Raw genomic sequence first — 18,054 nt, forward strand, 5'->3', positions numbered from 1 at the left:
TTTAAAATTACTGTCGTAGATGATGTCCGTGCCATCCGTGAGTTCAGAAGCGTCAATTTTACAGTTTCGAAAAGATGGTCAAAATCAATTATGACATCATCAGTGATGTCACAATTGACATTATCGGTTTTAAAATTACTGTCGTAGATGATGTCCGTGCCATCCGTGACTTAAGAAGCGTCAATTTTACAGTTTTGAAAAGATGTCGAAATCAATTATGACATCATCAGTGATGTCACAATTGACATTATCGGTTTTAAAATTACTGTCATAGATGATGTCTTAGCCATCCGTGAGTTCAGAAGTGTCAATTTTACAGTTTCGAAAAAAAAGGTCAAAATCAATTATGACATCATCAGTGATGTCACAATTGACATTATCGGTTTTAAAAATTACTGTCGTAGATGATGTCCGTGCCATCCGTGAGTTCAGAAGCGTCAATTTTACAGTTTCGAAAAGATGGTCAAAATCAATTATGACATCATCAGTGATGTCACAATTGACATTATCGGTTTTAAAATCACTGTCGTAGATGATGTCCGTGCCATCCGTGAGTTCAGAAGCGTCAATTTTACAGTTTTGAAAAGATGGTTGAAATCAATTATGACATCATCAGTGATGTCACAATTGACATTATCGGTTTTAAAATTACTGTTGTAGATGATGTCCGTGCCATCAGTGAGTTCAGAAGTGTCAATTTTACAGTTTCGAAAAGATGGTCAAAATCAATTATGACATCATCAGTGATGTCACAATTGACATTATCGGTTTTAAAATTACTGTCGTAGATGATGTCCGTGCCATCCGTGAGTTAAGAAGCGTCAATTTTACAGTTTTGAAAAGATGTCGAAATCAATTATGACATCATCAGTGATGTCACAATTGACATTATCGGTTTTAAAATTACTGTCTTAGATGATGTCCGTGCCATCCGTGAGTTCAGAATCGTCAAATTTACAGTTTCGAAAAGATGGTCGAAATCAATTATGACATCATCAGTGATGTCACAATTGACATTATCGGTTTTAAAATTACTGTCGTAGATGATGTCCAAGCCATCCGTGAGTTCAGAAGTGTCAATTTTACAGTTTTGAAAAGATGTCGAAATCAATTATGACATCATCAGTGATGTCACAATTGACATTATCGGTTTTAAAATTACTGTCGTAGATGATGTCCAAGCCATCCATGATTTCATAAGCGTCAATTTTACAGTTTTGAAAAGATGGTCGAAATCAATTATGACATCATCAGTGATGTCACAATTGACATTATCGGTTTTAAAATTACTGTCGTAGATGATGTCCGTGCCATTCGTGAGTTCAGAAGCGTCAATTTTGCAGTTTTGAAAAGATGTCAAAATCAATTATGACATCATCAGTGATGTCACAATTGACATTATCGGTTTTAAAATTACTGTCTTAGATGATGTCTGTGCCATCCGTGAGTTCAGAATCGTCAAATTTATAGTTTCGAAAAGATGGTCGAAATCAATTATGACATCATCAGTGATGTCACAATTGACATTATCGGTTTTAAAATTACTGTCGTAGATAATGTCCAAGCCATCCGTGAGTTCAGAAGTGTCAATTTTACAGTTTCGAAAAAAAGGTCAAAATCAATTATGACATCATCAGTGATGTCACAATTGACATTATCGGTTTTAAAATACTGTCTTAGATGATGTCCGTGCCATCCGTGAGTTCAGAATCATCAAATTTACAGTTTCGAAAAGATGGTCGAAATCAATTATGACATCATCAGTGATGTCACAATTGACATTATCGGTTTTAAAATTACTGTCGTAGATGATGTCCAAGCCATCCGTGAGTTCAGAAGTGTCAATTTTACAGTTTCGAAAAAAAGGTCAAAATCAATTATGACATCATCAGTGATGTCACAATTGACATTATCGGTTTTAAAAATTACTGTCGTAGATGATGTCCGTGCCATCCGTGAGTTCAGAAGCGTCAATTTTACAGTTTCGAAAAGATGGTCAAAATCAATTATGACATCATCAGTGATGTCACAATTGACATTATCGGTTTTAAAATCACTGTCGTAGATGATGTCCGTTCCATCCGTGAGTTCAGAAGCGTCAATTTTACAGTTTTGAAAAGATGGTTGAAATCAATTATGACATCATCAGTGATGTCACAATTGACATTATCGGTTTTAAAATTACTGTCGTAGATGATGTCCGTGCCATCCGTGAGTTCAGAAGCGTCAATTTTACAGTTTCGAAAAGATGGTCAAAATCAATTATGACATCATCAGTGATGTCACAATTGACATTATCGGTTTTAAAATTACTGTCGTAGATGATGTCCGTGCCATCCGTGAGTTAAGAAGCGTCAATTTTACAGTTTTGAAAAGATGTCAAAATCAATTATGACATCATCAGTGATGTCACAATTGACATTATCGGTTTTAAAATTACTGTCTTAGATGATGTCCGTGCCATCCGTGAGTTCAGAATCGTCAAATTTACAGTTTCGAAAAGATGGTCGAAATCAATTATGACATCATCAGTGATGTCACAATTGACATTATCGGTTTTAAAATTACTGTCGTAGAATGTCCGTGCCATCCATGATTTCATAAGCGTCAATTTTACAGTTTTGAAAAGATGGTCGAAATCAATTATGACATCATCAGTGATGTCACAATTGACATTATCGGTTTTAAAATTACTGTCGTAGATGATGTCCGTGCCATTTGTGAGTTCAGAAGCGTCAATTTTGCAGTTTTGAAAAGATGTCAAAATCAATTATGACATCATCAGTGATGTCACAATTGACATTATCGGTTTTAAAATTACTGTCTTAGATGATGTCTGTGCCATCCGTGAGTTCAGAATCGTCAAATTTACAGTTTCGAAAAGATGGTCGAAATCAATTATGACATCATCAGTGATGTCACAATTGACATTATCGGTTTTAAAATTACTGTCGTAGATGATGTCCGTGCCATCCGTGAGTTCAGAAGCGTCAATTTTACAGTTTCGAAAAGATGGTCAATATCAATTATGACATCATCAATGATGTCACAATTGACATTATCGGTTTTAAAATCACTGTCGTAGATGATGTCCGTGCCATCCGTGAGTTCAGAAGGGTCAATTTTACAGTTTTGAAAAGATGGTCGAAATCAATTATGACATCATCAGTGATGTCACAATTGACATTATCGGTTTTAGAATTACTGTCGTAGATGATGTCCGTGCCATCCGTGAATTCAGAAGCGTCAATTTTACAGTTTTGAAAAGATGGTCGAAATCAATTATGACATCATCAGTGATGTCACAATTGACATTATCGGTTTTAAAATTACTGTCTTAGATGATGTCCGTGCCATCCGTGAGTTCAGAAGCGTCAATTTTACAGTTTTGAAAAGATGGTCGAAATCAATTATGACATCATAAGTGATGTCACAATTGACATTATCGGTTTTAAAATTACTGTCGTAGATGATGTCCGTGCCATCCGTGAGTTAAGAAGCGTCAATTTTACAGTTTTGAAAAGATGGTCGAAATCAATTATGACATCATCAGTGATGTCACAATTGACATTATCGGTTTTAAAATTACTGTCTTAGATGATGTCCGTACCATCCGTGAGTTCAGAATCGTTAAATTTACAGTTTCGAAAAGATGGTCGAAATCAATTATGACATCATCAGTGATGTCACAATTGACATTATCGGTTTAAAAATTAATGTCGTAGATGATGTCCGTGCCATCCGTGAGTTCAGAAGCGTCAATTTTACAGTTTTGAAAAGATGGTCGAAATCAATTATGACATCATCAGTGATGTCACAATTGACATTATCGGTTTTAAAATTACTGTCGTAGATGATGTCCGTGCCATCCGTGAGTTAAGAAGCTTCAATTTTACAGTTTTGAAAAGATGGTCGAAATCAATTATGACATCATCAGTGATGTCACAATTGACATTATCGGTTTTAAAATTACTGTCGTAGATGATGTCCAAGCCATCCGTGAGTTCAGAAGTGTCAATTTTACAGTTTCGAAAAAAAGGTCAAAATCAATTATGACATCATCAGTGATGTCACAATTGACATTATCGTTTTAAAAATTACTGTCGTAGATGATGTCCGTGCCATCCGTGAGTTCAGAATCGTCAATTTTACAGTTTCGAAAAGATGGTCAAAATCAATTATGACATCATCAGTGATGTCACAATTGACATTATCGGTTTTAAAATCACTGTCGTAGATGATGTCCGTGCCATCCGTGAGTTCAGAAGCGTCAATTTTACAGTTTTGAAAAGATGGTTGAAATCAATTATGACATCATCAGTGATGTCACAATTGACATTATCAGTTTTAGAATTACTGTCGTAGATGATGTCCGTGCCATCCGTGATTTCAGAAGCGTCAATTTTACAGTTTTGAAAAGATGGTCGAAATCAATTATGACATCATCAGTGATGTCACAATTGACATTATCGGTTTTAAAATTACTGTCTTAGATGATGTCCGTGCCATCCGTGAGTTCAGAAGCGTCAATTTTACAGTTTTGAAAAGATGGTCGAAATCAATTATGACATCATCAGTGATGTCACAATTGACATTATCGGTTTTAAAATTACTGTCTTAGATGATGTCCGTGCCATCCGTGAGTTCAGAATCGTTAAATTTACAGTTTCGAAAAGATGGTAGAAATCAATTATGACATCATCAGTGATGTCACAATTGACATTATCGGTTTAAAAATTACTGTCGTAGATGATGTCCGTGCCATTTGTGAGTTCAGAAGCGTCAATTTTACAGTTTTGAAAAGATGGTCGAAATCAATTATGACATCATCAGTGATGTCACAATTGACATTATCGGTTTTAAAATTACTGTCGTAGATGATGTCCGTGCCATCCGTGAGTTAAGAAGCTTCAATTTTACAGTTTTAAAAAGATGGTCGAAATCAATTATGACATCATCAGTGATGTCACAATTGACATTATCGGTTTTAAAATTACTGTCGTAGATGATGTCCGTGCCATTTGTGAGTTCAGAAGCGTCAATTTTACAGTTTTGAAAAGATGTCGAAATCAATTATGACATCATCAGTGATGTCACAATTGACATTATCGGTTTTAAAATACTGTCTTAGATGATGTCCGTGCCATCCGTGAGTTCAGAATCATCAAATTTACAGTTTGGAAAAGATGGTCGAAATCAATTATGACATCATTAGTGATGTCACAATTGACATTATCGGTTTTAAAATTACTGTCGTAGATGATGTCCAAGCCATCCGTGAGTTCAGAAGTGTCAATTTTACAGTTTCGAAAAAAAGGTCAAAATCAATTATGACATCATCAGTGATGTCACAATTGACATTATCGGTTTTAAAAATTACTGTCGTAGATGATGTCCGTGCCATCCGTGAGTTCAGAAGCGTCAATTTTACAGTTTCGAAAAGATGGTCAAAATCAATTATGACATCATCAGTGATGTCACAATTGACATTATCGGTTTTAAAATCACTGTCGTAGATGATGTCCGTGCCATCCGTGAGTTCAGAAGCGTCAATTTTACAGTTTTGAAAAGATGGTTGAAATCAATTATGACATCATCAGTGATGTCACAATTGACATTATCGGTTTTAAAATTACTGTCGTAGATGATGTCCGTGCCATCCGTGAGTTCAGAAGTGTCAATTTTACAGTTTCGAAAAGATGGTCAAAATCAATTATGACATCATCAGTGATGTCACAATTGACATTATCGGTTTTAAAATTACTGTCGTAGATGATGTCCGTGCCATCCGTGAGTTCAGAAGTGTCAATTTTACAGTTTCGAAAAAAAGGTCAAAATCAATTATGACATCATCAGTGATGTCACAATTGACATTATCGGTTTTAAAATTACTGTCGTAGATGATGTCCGTACCATCCGTGAGTTCAGAAGCGTCAATTTTACAGTTTCGAAAAGATGGTCAAAATCATATTATGACATCATCAGTGATGTCACAATTGACATTATCGGTTTTAAAATTACTGTCGTAGATGATGTCCGTGCCATCCGTGAGTTAAGAAGCGTCAATTTTACAGTTTTGAAAAGATGTCGAAATCAATTATGACATCATCAGTGATGTCACAATTGACATTATCGGTTTTAAAATTACTGTCATAGATGATGTCTAAGCCATCCGTGAGTTCAGAAGTGTCAATTTTACAGTTTCGAAAAAAAGGTCAAAATCAATTATGACATCATCAGTGATGTCACAATTGACATTATCGGTTTTAAAAATTACTGTCGTAGATGATGTCCGTGCCATCCGTGAGTTCAGAAGCGTCAATTTTACAGTTTCGAAAAGATGGTCAAAATCAATTATGACATCATCAGTGATGTCACAATTGACATTATCGGTTTTAAAATCACTGTCGTAGATGATGTCCGTGCCATCCGTGAGTTCAGAAGCGTCAATTTTACAGTTTTGAAAAGATGGTTGAAATCAATTATGACATCATCAGTGATGTCACAATTGACATTATCGGTTTTAAAATTACTGTCTTAGATGATGTCCGTGCCATCCGTGAGTTCAGATTCGTCAAATTTACAGTTTCGAAAAGATGGTCGAAATCAATTATGACATCATCAGTGATGTCACAATTGACATTATCGGTTTTAAAATTACTGTCTTAGATGATGTCCGTGCCATCCGTGAGTTCAGAAGCGTCAATTTTACAGTTTTGAAAAGATGGTCGAAATCAATTATGACATCATAAGTGATGTCACAATTGACATTATCGGTTTTAAAATTACTGTCGTAGATGATGTCCGTGCCATCCGTGAGTTAAGAAGCGTCAATTTTACAGTTTTGAAAAGATGGTCGAAATCAATTATGACATCATCAGTGATGTCACAATTGACATTATCGGTTTTAAAATTACTGTCGTAGATGATGTCCGTGCCATTTGTGAGTTCAGAAGCGTCAATTTTGCAGTTTTGAAAAGATGTCAAAATCAATTATGACATCATCAGTGATGTCACAATTGACATTATCGGTTTTAAAATTACTGTCTTAGATGATGTCTGTGCCATCCGTGAGTTCAGAATCGTCAAATTTACAGTTTCGAAAAGATGGTCGAAATCAATTATGACATCATCAGTGATGTCACAATTGACATTATCGGTTTTAAAATTACTGTCGTAGATGATGTCCAAGCCATCCGTGAGTTCAGAAGTGTCAATTTTACAGTTTCGAAAAAAAGGTCAAAATCAATTATGACATCATCAGTGATGTCACAATTGACATTATCGGTTTTAAAATTACTGTCGTAGATGATGTCCGTGCCATCCGTGAGTTCAGAAGCGTCAATTTTACAGTTTCGAAAAGATGGTCAATATCAATTATGACATCATCAATGATGTCACAATTGACATTATCGGTTTTAAAATCACTGTCGTAGATGATGTCCGTGCCATCCGTGAGTTCAGAAGGGTCAATTTTACAGTTTTGAAAAGATGGTCGAAATCAATTATGACATCATCAGTGATGTCACAATTGACATTATCGGTTTTAGAATTACTGTCGTAGATGATGTCCGTGCCATCCGTGAATTCAGAAGCGTCAATTTTACAGTTTTGAAAAGATGGTCGAAATCAATTATGACATCATCAGTGATGTCACAATTGACATTATCGGTTTTAAAATTACTGTCTTAGATGATGTCCGATCGGTTTTAAAATTACTGTCTTAGATGATGTCCGTGCCATCCGTGAGTTCAGAAGCGTCAATTTTACAGTTTTGAAAAGATGGTCAATCAATTATGACATCATAAGTGATGTCACAATTGACATTATCGGTTTTAAAATTACTGTCGTAGATGATGTCCGTGCCATCCGTGAGTTAAGAAGCGTCAATTTTACAGTTTTGAAAAGATGGTCGAAATCAATTATGACATCATCAGTGAGTCACAATCATTATCGGTTTTAATTACTGAGTTCAGAATCGTTAAATTTACAGTTTCGAAAAGATGGTCGAAATCAATTATGACATCATCAGTGATGTCACAATTGACATTATCGGTTTAAAAATTAATGTCGTAGATGATGTCCGTGCCATCCGTGAGTTCAGAAGCGTCAATTTTACAGTTTTGAAAAGATGGTCGAAATCAATTATGACATCATCAGTGATGTCACAATTGACATTATCGGTTTTAAAATTACTGTCGTAGATGATGTCCGTGCCATCCGTGAGTTAAGAAGCTTCAATTTTACAGTTTTGAAAAGATGGTCGAAATCAATTATGACATCATCAGTGATGTCACAATTGACATTATCGGTTTTAAAATTACTGTCGTAGATGATGTCCAAGCCATCCGTGAGTTCAGAAGTGTCAATTTTACAGTTTCGAAAAAAAGGTCAAAATCAATTATGACATCATCAGTGATGTCACAATTGACATTATCGTTTTAAAAATTACTGTCGTAGATGATGTCCGTGCCATCCGTGAGTTCAGAATCGTCAATTTTACAGTTTCGAAAAGATGGTCAAAATCAATTATGACATCATCAGTGATGTCACAATTGACATTATCGGTTTTAAAATCACTGTCGTAGATGATGTCCGTGCCATCCGTGAGTTCAGAAGCGTCAATTTTACAGTTTTGAAAAGATGGTTGAAATCAATTATGACATCATCAGTGATGTCACAATTGACATTATCAGTTTTAGAATTACTGTCGTAGATGATGTCCGTGCCATCCGTGATTTCAGAAGCGTCAATTTTACAGTTTTGAAAAGATGGTCGAAATCAATTATGACATCATCAGTGATGTCACAATTGACATTATCGGTTTTAAAATTACTGTCTTAGATGATGTCCGTGCCATCCGTGAGTTCAGAAGCGTCAATTTTACAGTTTCGAAAAGATGGTAGAAATCAATTATGACATCATCAGTGATGTCACAATTGACATTATCGGTTTTAAAATTACTGTCGTAGATGATGTCCGTGCCATCCGTGAGTTAAGAAGCTTCAATTTTACAGTTTTAAAAAGATGGTCGAAATCAATTATGACATCATCAGTGATGTCACAATTGACATTATCGGTTTTAAAATTACTGTCGTAGATGATGTCCGTGCCATTTGTGAGTTCAGAAGCGTCAATTTTACAGTTTTGAAAAGATGTCGAAATCAATTATGACATCATCAGTGATGTCACAATTGACATTATCGGTTTTAAAATACTGTCTTAGATGATGTCCGTGCCATCCGTGAGTTCAGAATCATCAAATTTACAGTTTGGAAAAGATGGTCGAAATCAATTATGACATCATTAGTGATGTCACAATTGACATTATCGGTTTTAAAATTACTGTCGTAGATGATGTCCAAGCCATCCGTGAGTTCAGAAGTGTCAATTTTACAGTTTCGAAAAAAAGGTCAAAATCAATTATGACATCATCAGTGATGTCACAATTGACATTATCGGTTTTAAAAATTACTGTCGTAGATGATGTCCGTGCCATCCGTGAGTTCAGAAGCGTCAATTTTACAGTTTCGAAAAGATGGTCAAAATCAATTATGACATCATCAGTGATGTCACAATTGACATTATCGGTTTTAAAATCACTGTCGTAGATGATGTCCGTGCCATCCGTGAGTTCAGAAGCGTCAATTTTACAGTTTTGAAAAGATGGTTGAAATCAATTATGACATCATCAGTGATGTCACAATTGACATTATCGGTTTTAAAATTACTGTCGTAGATGATGTCCGTGCCATCCGTGAGTTCAGAAGTGTCAATTTTACAGTTTCGAAAAGATGGTCAAAATCAATTATGACATCATCAGTGATGTCACAATTGACATTATCGGTTTTAAAATTACTGTCGTAGATGATGTCCGTGCCATCCGTGAGTTCAGAAGTGTCAATTTTACAGTTTCGAAAAAAAGGTCAAAATCAATTATGACATCATCAGTGATGTCACAATTGACATTATCGGTTTTAAAATTACTGTCGTAGATGATGTCCGTGCCATCCGTGAGTTAAGAAGCGTCAATTTTACAATTTTGAAAAGATGTCGAAATCAATTATGACATCATCAGTGATGTCACAATTGACATTATCGGTTTTAAAATTACTGTCATAGATGATGTCTAAGCCATCCGTGAGTTCAGAAGTGTCAATTTTACAGTTTCGAAAAAAAGGTCAAAATCAATTATGACATCATCAGTGATGTCACAATTGACATTATCGGTTTTAAAAATTACTGTCGTAGATGATGTCCGTGCCATCCGTGAGTTCAGAAGCGTCAATTTTACAGTTTCGAAAAGATGGTCAAAATCAATTATGACATCATCAGTGATGTCACAATTGACATTATCGGTTTTAAAATCACTGTCGTAGATGATGTCCGTGCCATCCGTGAGTTCAGAAGCGTCAATTTTACAGTTTTGAAAAGATGGTTGAAATCAATTATGACATCATCAGTGATGTCACAATTGACATTATCGGTTTTAAAATTACTGTCTTAGATGATGTCCGTGCCATCCGTGAGTTCAGATTCGTCAAATTTACAGTTTCGAAAAGATGGTCGAAATCAATTATGACATCATCAGTGATGTCACAATTGACATTATCGGTTTTAAAATTACTGTCTTAGATGATGTCCGTGCCATCCGTGAGTTCAGAAGCGTCAATTTTACAGTTTTGAAAAGATGGTCGAAATCAATTATGACATCATAAGTGATGTCACAATTGACATTATCGGTTTTAAAATTACTGTCGTAGATGATGTCCGTGCCATCCGTGAGTTAAGAAGCGTCAATTTTACAGTTTTGAAAAGATGGTCGAAATCAATTATGACATCATCAGTGATGTCACAATTGACATTATCGGTTTTAAAATTACTGTCTTAGATGATGTCCGTGCCATCCGTGAGTTCAGAATCGTTAAATTTACAGTTTCGAAAAGATGGTCGAAATCAATTATGACATCATCAGTGATGTCACAATTGACATTATCGGTTTTAAAATTACTGTCGTAGATGATGTCCGTGCCATCCGTGAGTTCAGAAGTGTCAATTTTACAGTTTCGAAAAAAAGGTCAAAATCAATTATGACATCATCAGTGATGTCACAATTGACATTATCGGTTTTAAAATTACTGTCGTAGATGATGTCCGTGCCATCCGTGAGTTAAGAAGCGTCAATTTTACAGTTTTGAAAAGATGTCGAAATCAATTATGACATCATCAGTGATGTCACAATTGACATTATCGGTTTTAAAATTACTGTCATAGATGATGTCTAAGCCATCCGTGAGTTCAGAAGTGTCAATTTTACAGTTTCGAAAAAAAGGTCAAAATCAATTATGACATCATCAGTGATGTCACAATTGACATTATCGGTTTAAAAATTAATGTCGTAGATGATGTCCGTGCCATCCGTGAGTTCAGAAGCGTCAATTTTACAGTTTTGAAAAGATGGTCGAAATCAATTATGACATCATCAGTGATGTCACAATTGACATTATCGGTTTTAAAATTACTGTCGTAGATGATGTCCGTGCCATTTGTGAGTTCAGAAGCGTCAATTTTACAGTTTTGAAAAGATGTCGAAATCAATTATGACATCATCAGTGATGTCACAATTGACATTATCGGTTTTAAAATACTGTCTTAGATGATGTCCGTGCCATCCGTGAGTTCAGAATCATCAAATTTACAGTTTGGAAAAGATGGTCGAAATCAATTATGACATCATCAGTGATGTCACAATTGACATTATCGGTTTTAAAATTACTGTCGTAGATGATGTCCAAGCCATCCGTGAGTTCAGAAGTGTCAATTTTACAGTTTCGAAAAAAAGGTCAAAATCAATTATGACATCATCAGTGATGTCACAATTGACATTATCGGTTTTAAAAATTACTGTCGTAGATGATGTCCGTGCCATCCGTGTGTCAGAAGCGTCAATTTTACAGTTTCGAAAAGATGGTCAAAATCAATTATGACATCATCAGTGATGTCACAATTGACATTATCGGTTTTAAAATCACTGTCGTAGATGATGTCCGTGCCATCCGTGAGTTCAGAAGCGTCAATTTTACAGTTTTGAAAAGATGGTTGAAATCAATTATGACATCATCAGTGATGTCACAATTGACATTATCGGTTTTAAAATTACTGTCGTAGATGATGTCCGTGCCATCCGTGAGTTCAGAAGCGTCAATTTTACAGGTTCGAAAAGATGGTCAAAATCAATTATGACATCATCAGTGATGTCACAATTGACATTATCGGTTTTAAAATTACTGTCGTAGATGATGTCCGTGCCATCCGTGAGTTCAGAAGTGTCAATTTTACAGTTTCGAAAAAAAGGTCAAAATCAATTATGACATCATCAGTGATGTCACAATTGACATTATCGGTTTTAAAATTACTGTCGTAGATGATGTCCGTGCCATCCGTGAGTTCAGAAGCGTCAATTTTACAGTTTCGAAAAGATGGTCAAAATCAATTATGACATCATCAGTGATGTCACAATTGACATTATCGGTTTTAAAATTACTGTCGTAGATGATGTCCGTGCCATCCGTGACTTAAGAAGCGTCAATTTTACAGTTTTGAAAAGATGTCGAAATCAATTATGACATCATCAGTGATGTCACAATTGACATTATCGGTTTTAAAATTACTGTCATAGATGATGTCTAAGCCATCCGTGAGTTCAGAAGTGTCAATTTTACAGTTTCGAAAAAAAAGGTCAAAATCAATTATGACATCATCAGTGATGTCACAATTGACATTATCGGTTTTAAAAATTACTGTCGTAGATGATGTCCGTGCCATCCGTGAGTTCAGAAGCGTCAATTTTACAGTTTCGAAAAGATGGTCAAAATCAATTATGACATCATCAGTGATGTCACAATTGACATTATCGGTTTTAAAATCACTGTCGTAGATGATGTCCGTGCCATCCGTGAGTTCAGAAGCGTCAATTTTACAGTTTTGAAAAGATGGTTGAAATCAATTATGACATCATCAGTGATGTCACAATTGACATTATCGGTTTTAAAATTACTGTTGTAGATGATGTCCGTGCCATCCGTGAGTTCAGAAGTGTCAATTTTACAGTTTCGAAAAGATGGTCAAAATCAATTATGACATCATCAGTGATGTCACAATTGACATTATCGGTTTTAAAATTACTGTCGTAGATGATGTCCGTGCCATCCGTGAGTTAAGAAGCGTCAATTTTACAGTTTTGAAAAGATGTCGAAATCAATTATGACATCATCAGTGATGTCACAATTGACATTATCGGTTTTAAAATTACTGTCTTAGATGATGTCCGTGCCATCCGTGAGTTCAGAATCGTCAAATTTACAGTTTCGAAAAGATGGTCGAAATCAATTATGACATCATCAGTGATGTCACAATTGACATTATCGGTTTTAAAATTACTGTCGTAGATGATGTCCAAGCCATCCGTGAGTTCAGAAGTGTCAATTTTACAGTTTTGAAAAGATGTCGAAATCAATTATGACATCATCAGTGATGTCACAATTGACATTATCGGTTTTAAAATTACTGTCGTAGATGATGTCCAAGCCATCCATGATTTCATAAGCGTCAATTTTACAGTTTTGAAAAGATGGTCGAAATCAATTATGACATCATCAGTGATGTCACAATTGACATTATCGGTTTTAAAATTACTGTCGTAGATGATGACCGTGCCATTCGTGAGTTCAGAAGCGTCAATTTTGCAGTTTTGAAAAGATGTCAAAATCAATTATGACATCATCAGTGATGTCACAATTGACATTATCGGTTTTAAAATTACTGTCTTAGATGATGTCTGTGCCATCCGTGAGTTCAGAATCGTCAAATTTATAGTTTCGAAAAGATGGTCGAAATCAATTATGACATCATCAGTGATGTCACAATTGACATTATCGGTTTTAAAATTACTGTCGTAGATGATGTCCAAGCCATCCGTGAGTTCAGAAGTGTCAATTTTACAGTTTCGAAAAAAAGGTCAAAATCAATTATGACATCATCAGTGATGTCACAATTGACATTATCGGTTTTAAAATACTGTCTTAGATGATGTCCGTGCCATCCGTGAGTTCAGAATCATCAAATTTACAGTTTCGAAAAGATGGTCGAAATCAATTATGACATCATCAGTGATGTCACAATTGACATTATCGGTTTTAAAATTACTGTCGTAGATGATGTCCAAGCCATCCGTGAGTTCAGAAGTGTCAATTTTACAGTTTCGAAAAAAAGGTCAAAATCAATTATGACATCATCAGTGATGTCACAATTGACATTATCGGTTTTAAAAATTACTGTCGTAGATGATGTCCGTGCCATCCGTGAGTTCAGAAGCGTCAATTTTACAGTTTCGAAAAGATGGTCAAAATCAATTATGACATCATCAGTGATGTCACAATTGACATTATCGGTTTTAAAATCACTGTCGTAGATGATGTCCGTGCCATCCGTGAGTTCAGAAGCGTCAATTTTACAGTTTTGAAAAGATGGTTGAATTCAATTATGACATCATCAGTGATGTCACAATTGACATTATCGGTTTTAAAATTACTGTTGTAGATGATGTCCGTGCCATCCGTGAGTTCAGAAGTGTCAATTTTACAGTTTCGAAAAGATGGTCAAAATCAATTATGACATCATCAGTGATGTCACAATTGACATTATCGGTTTTAAAATTACTGTCGTAGATGATGTCCGTGCCATCCGTGAGTTAAGAAGCGTCAATTTTACAGTTTTGAAAAGATGTCGAAATCAATTATGACATCATCAGTGATGTCACAATTGACATTATCGGTTTTAAAATTACTGTCTTAGATGATGTCCGTGCCATCCGTGAGTTCAGAATCGTCAAATTTACAGTTTCGAAAAGATGGTCGAAATCAATTATGACATCATCAGTGATGTCACAATTGACATTATCGGTTTTAAAATTACTGTCGTAGATGATGTCCAAGCCATCCGTGAGTTCAGAAGTGTCAATTTTACAGTTTTGAAAAGATGTCGAAATCAATTATGACATCATCAGTGATGTCACAATTGACATTATCGGTTTTAAAATTACTGTCGTAGATGATGTCCAAGCCATCCATGATTTCATAAGCGTCAATTTTACAGTTTTGAAAAGATGGTCGAAATCAATTATGACATCATCAGTGATGTCACAATTGACATTATCGGTTTTAAAATTACTGTCGTAGATGATGTCCGTGCCATTCGTGAGTTCAGAAGCGTCAATTTTGCAGTTTTGAAAAGATGTCAAAATCAATTATGACATCATCAGTGATGTCACAATTGACATTATCGGTTTTAAAATTACTGTCTTAGATGATGTCTGTGCCATCCGTGAGTTCAGAATCGTCAAATTTATAGTTTCGAAAAGATGGTCGAAATCAATTATGACATCATCAGTGATGTCACAATTGACATTATCGGTTTTAAAATTACTGTCGTAGATGATGTCCAAGCCATCCGTGAGTTCAGAAGTGTCAATTTTACAGTTTCGAAAAAAAGGTCAAAATCAATTATGACATCATCAGTGATGTCACAATTGACATTATCGGTTTTAAAATACTGTCTTAGATGATGTCCGTGCCATCCGTGAGTTCAGAATCATCAAATTTACAGTTTCGAAAAGATGGTCGAAATCAATTATGACATCATCAGTGATGTCACAATTGACATTATCGGTTTTAAAATTACTGTCGTAGATGATGTCCAAGCCATCCGTGAGTTCAGAAGTGTCAATTTTACAGTTTCGAAAAAAAGGTCAAAATCAATTATGACATCATCAGTGATGTCACAATTGACATTATCGGTTTTAAAAATTACTGTCGTAGATGATGTCCGTGCCATCCGTGAGTTCAGAAGCGTCAATTTTACAGTTTCGAAAAGATGGTCAAAATCAATTATGACATCATCAGTGATGTCACAATTGACATTATCGGTTTTAAAATCACTGTCGTAGATGATGTCCGTTCCATCCGTGAGTTCAGAAGCGTCAATTTTACAGTTTTGAAAAGATGGTTGAAATCAATTATGACATCATCAGTGATGTCACAATTGACATTATCGGTTTTAAAATTACTGTCGTAGATGATGTCCGTGCCATCCGTGAGTTCAGAAGCGTCAATTTTACAGTTTCGAAAAGATGGTCAAAATCAATTATGACATCATCAGTGATGTCACAATTGACATTATCGGTTTTAAAATTACTGTCCAGTGGCAAACGCAGGATTTTCAGAAGGGGGTTTCCAGAGGGGCGGAGCAAAGCACGGAAATGGACACTTAGGTGACCCAGTATATGCCGGGTCAGTTAAAGTATTATAGATAGACCAAATGTATATAAATAATAAAAACAAATATATATAAATATATATATGTGTATATATATATATATATATATATATATATATATATACATACATATATATATATATATATATATATATATATATATATACATACAGGGGCATCAACAGCAGTGTAGGCCCCTGGGCATAGCAATGTATTGGGGCCCCTACCGATCCTCCAGCGGTAGGGGTGGGGGAAGCTATGATGTCCCACAAGTGGTAGGAGGTATTATATCAACTGCTCAGCATGTAGGGCCTGGATCAGTAATTTCCACTAATTACCCCTTTACTGTACAGATGGTGGGAGATGAGGGCATTGGGCTGAATGAAGGGGCCCTGATACATAACTTCCAGGGTGGTAGAGGATGTTTAATATGCAGAGGAGGGGTGTATAGTGGAGTGGGCTTATTATCCATAATTTTCTGGTGGGAGGACAGCTTTCTTGACTGCAGATATCTCCAGTTCCTGGAAATAGATTTCTTAGATTTTAATGTAATTAAAAACTAGATAATCCCACCTACCAAATGGTATTGGGGACTAGGGGATCAGAGTTCAGGAGGCAGAGCAATCTGCCAACAAGTATATAAAACTACATACCAGGTGTGTGGAGCTGGAGCAGCAACCAGCTGCTGGAAGGCTGATATCTCTGGTTCTGGGAACAGTAGAGACAAGCTACTAGTGTCCATCAAAGGGGGAGAGTCCCCGCTTTTGGAATATACCCTCAGAAAAACTCTAAGTCAGACAGAACCTGAAAGATCTGACTGGGAAGAGCAATTAACAGGCTTGGATGGGGACCACTGCTTTGAAGTCATATATCTCCGGTTCCCAAGGGCCGATTTTTAAAATTCTTGTACCCATGGAAAGAGGGGACCCTCAGCTTTCAGTCTAGGGCCCTTAGACTTCTAGGGGGGTTTCTGGGTACTCGGAAACCCCCCCTGCGTGCGCTACTGCTGTCGTAGATGATGTCCGTGCCATCCGTGAGTTAAGAAGCGTCAATTTTACAGTTTTGAAAAGATGTCAAAATCAATTATGACATCATCAGTGATGTCACAATTGACATTATCGGTTTTAAAATTACTGTCTTAGATGATGTCCGTGCCATCCGTGAGTTCAGAATCGTCAAATTTACAGTTTCGAAAAGATGGTCGAAATCAATTATGACATCATCAGTGATGTCACAATTGACATTATCGGTTTTAAAATTACTGTCGTAGAATGTCCGTGCCATCCATGATTTCATAAGCGTCAATTTTACAGTTTTGAAAAGATGGTCGAAATCAATTATGACATCATCAGTGATGTCACAATTGACATTATCGGTTTTAAAATTACTGTCGTAGATGATGTCCGTGCCATTTGTGAGTTCAGAAGCGTCAATTTTGCAGTTTTGAAAAGATGTCAAAATCAATTATGACATCATCAGTGATGTCACAATTGACATTATCGGTTTTAAAATTACTGTCTTAGATGATGTCTGTGCCATCCGTGAGTTCAGAATCGTCAAATTTACAGTTTCGAAAAGATGGTCGAAATCAATTATGACATCATCAGTGATGTCACAATTGACATTATCGGTTTTAAAATTACTGTCGTAGATGATGTCCAAGCCATCCGTGAGTTCAGAAGTGTCAATTTTACAGTTTCGAAAAAAAGGTCAAAATCAATT

The sequence above is a fragment of the Crinia signifera genome, chromosome 8 (assembly GCF_055691185.1).
Source record: "Crinia signifera chromosome 8, ASM5569118v1, whole genome shotgun sequence".
In the NCBI taxonomy this organism is placed as follows: domain Eukaryota; kingdom Metazoa; phylum Chordata; class Amphibia; order Anura; family Myobatrachidae; genus Crinia; species Crinia signifera.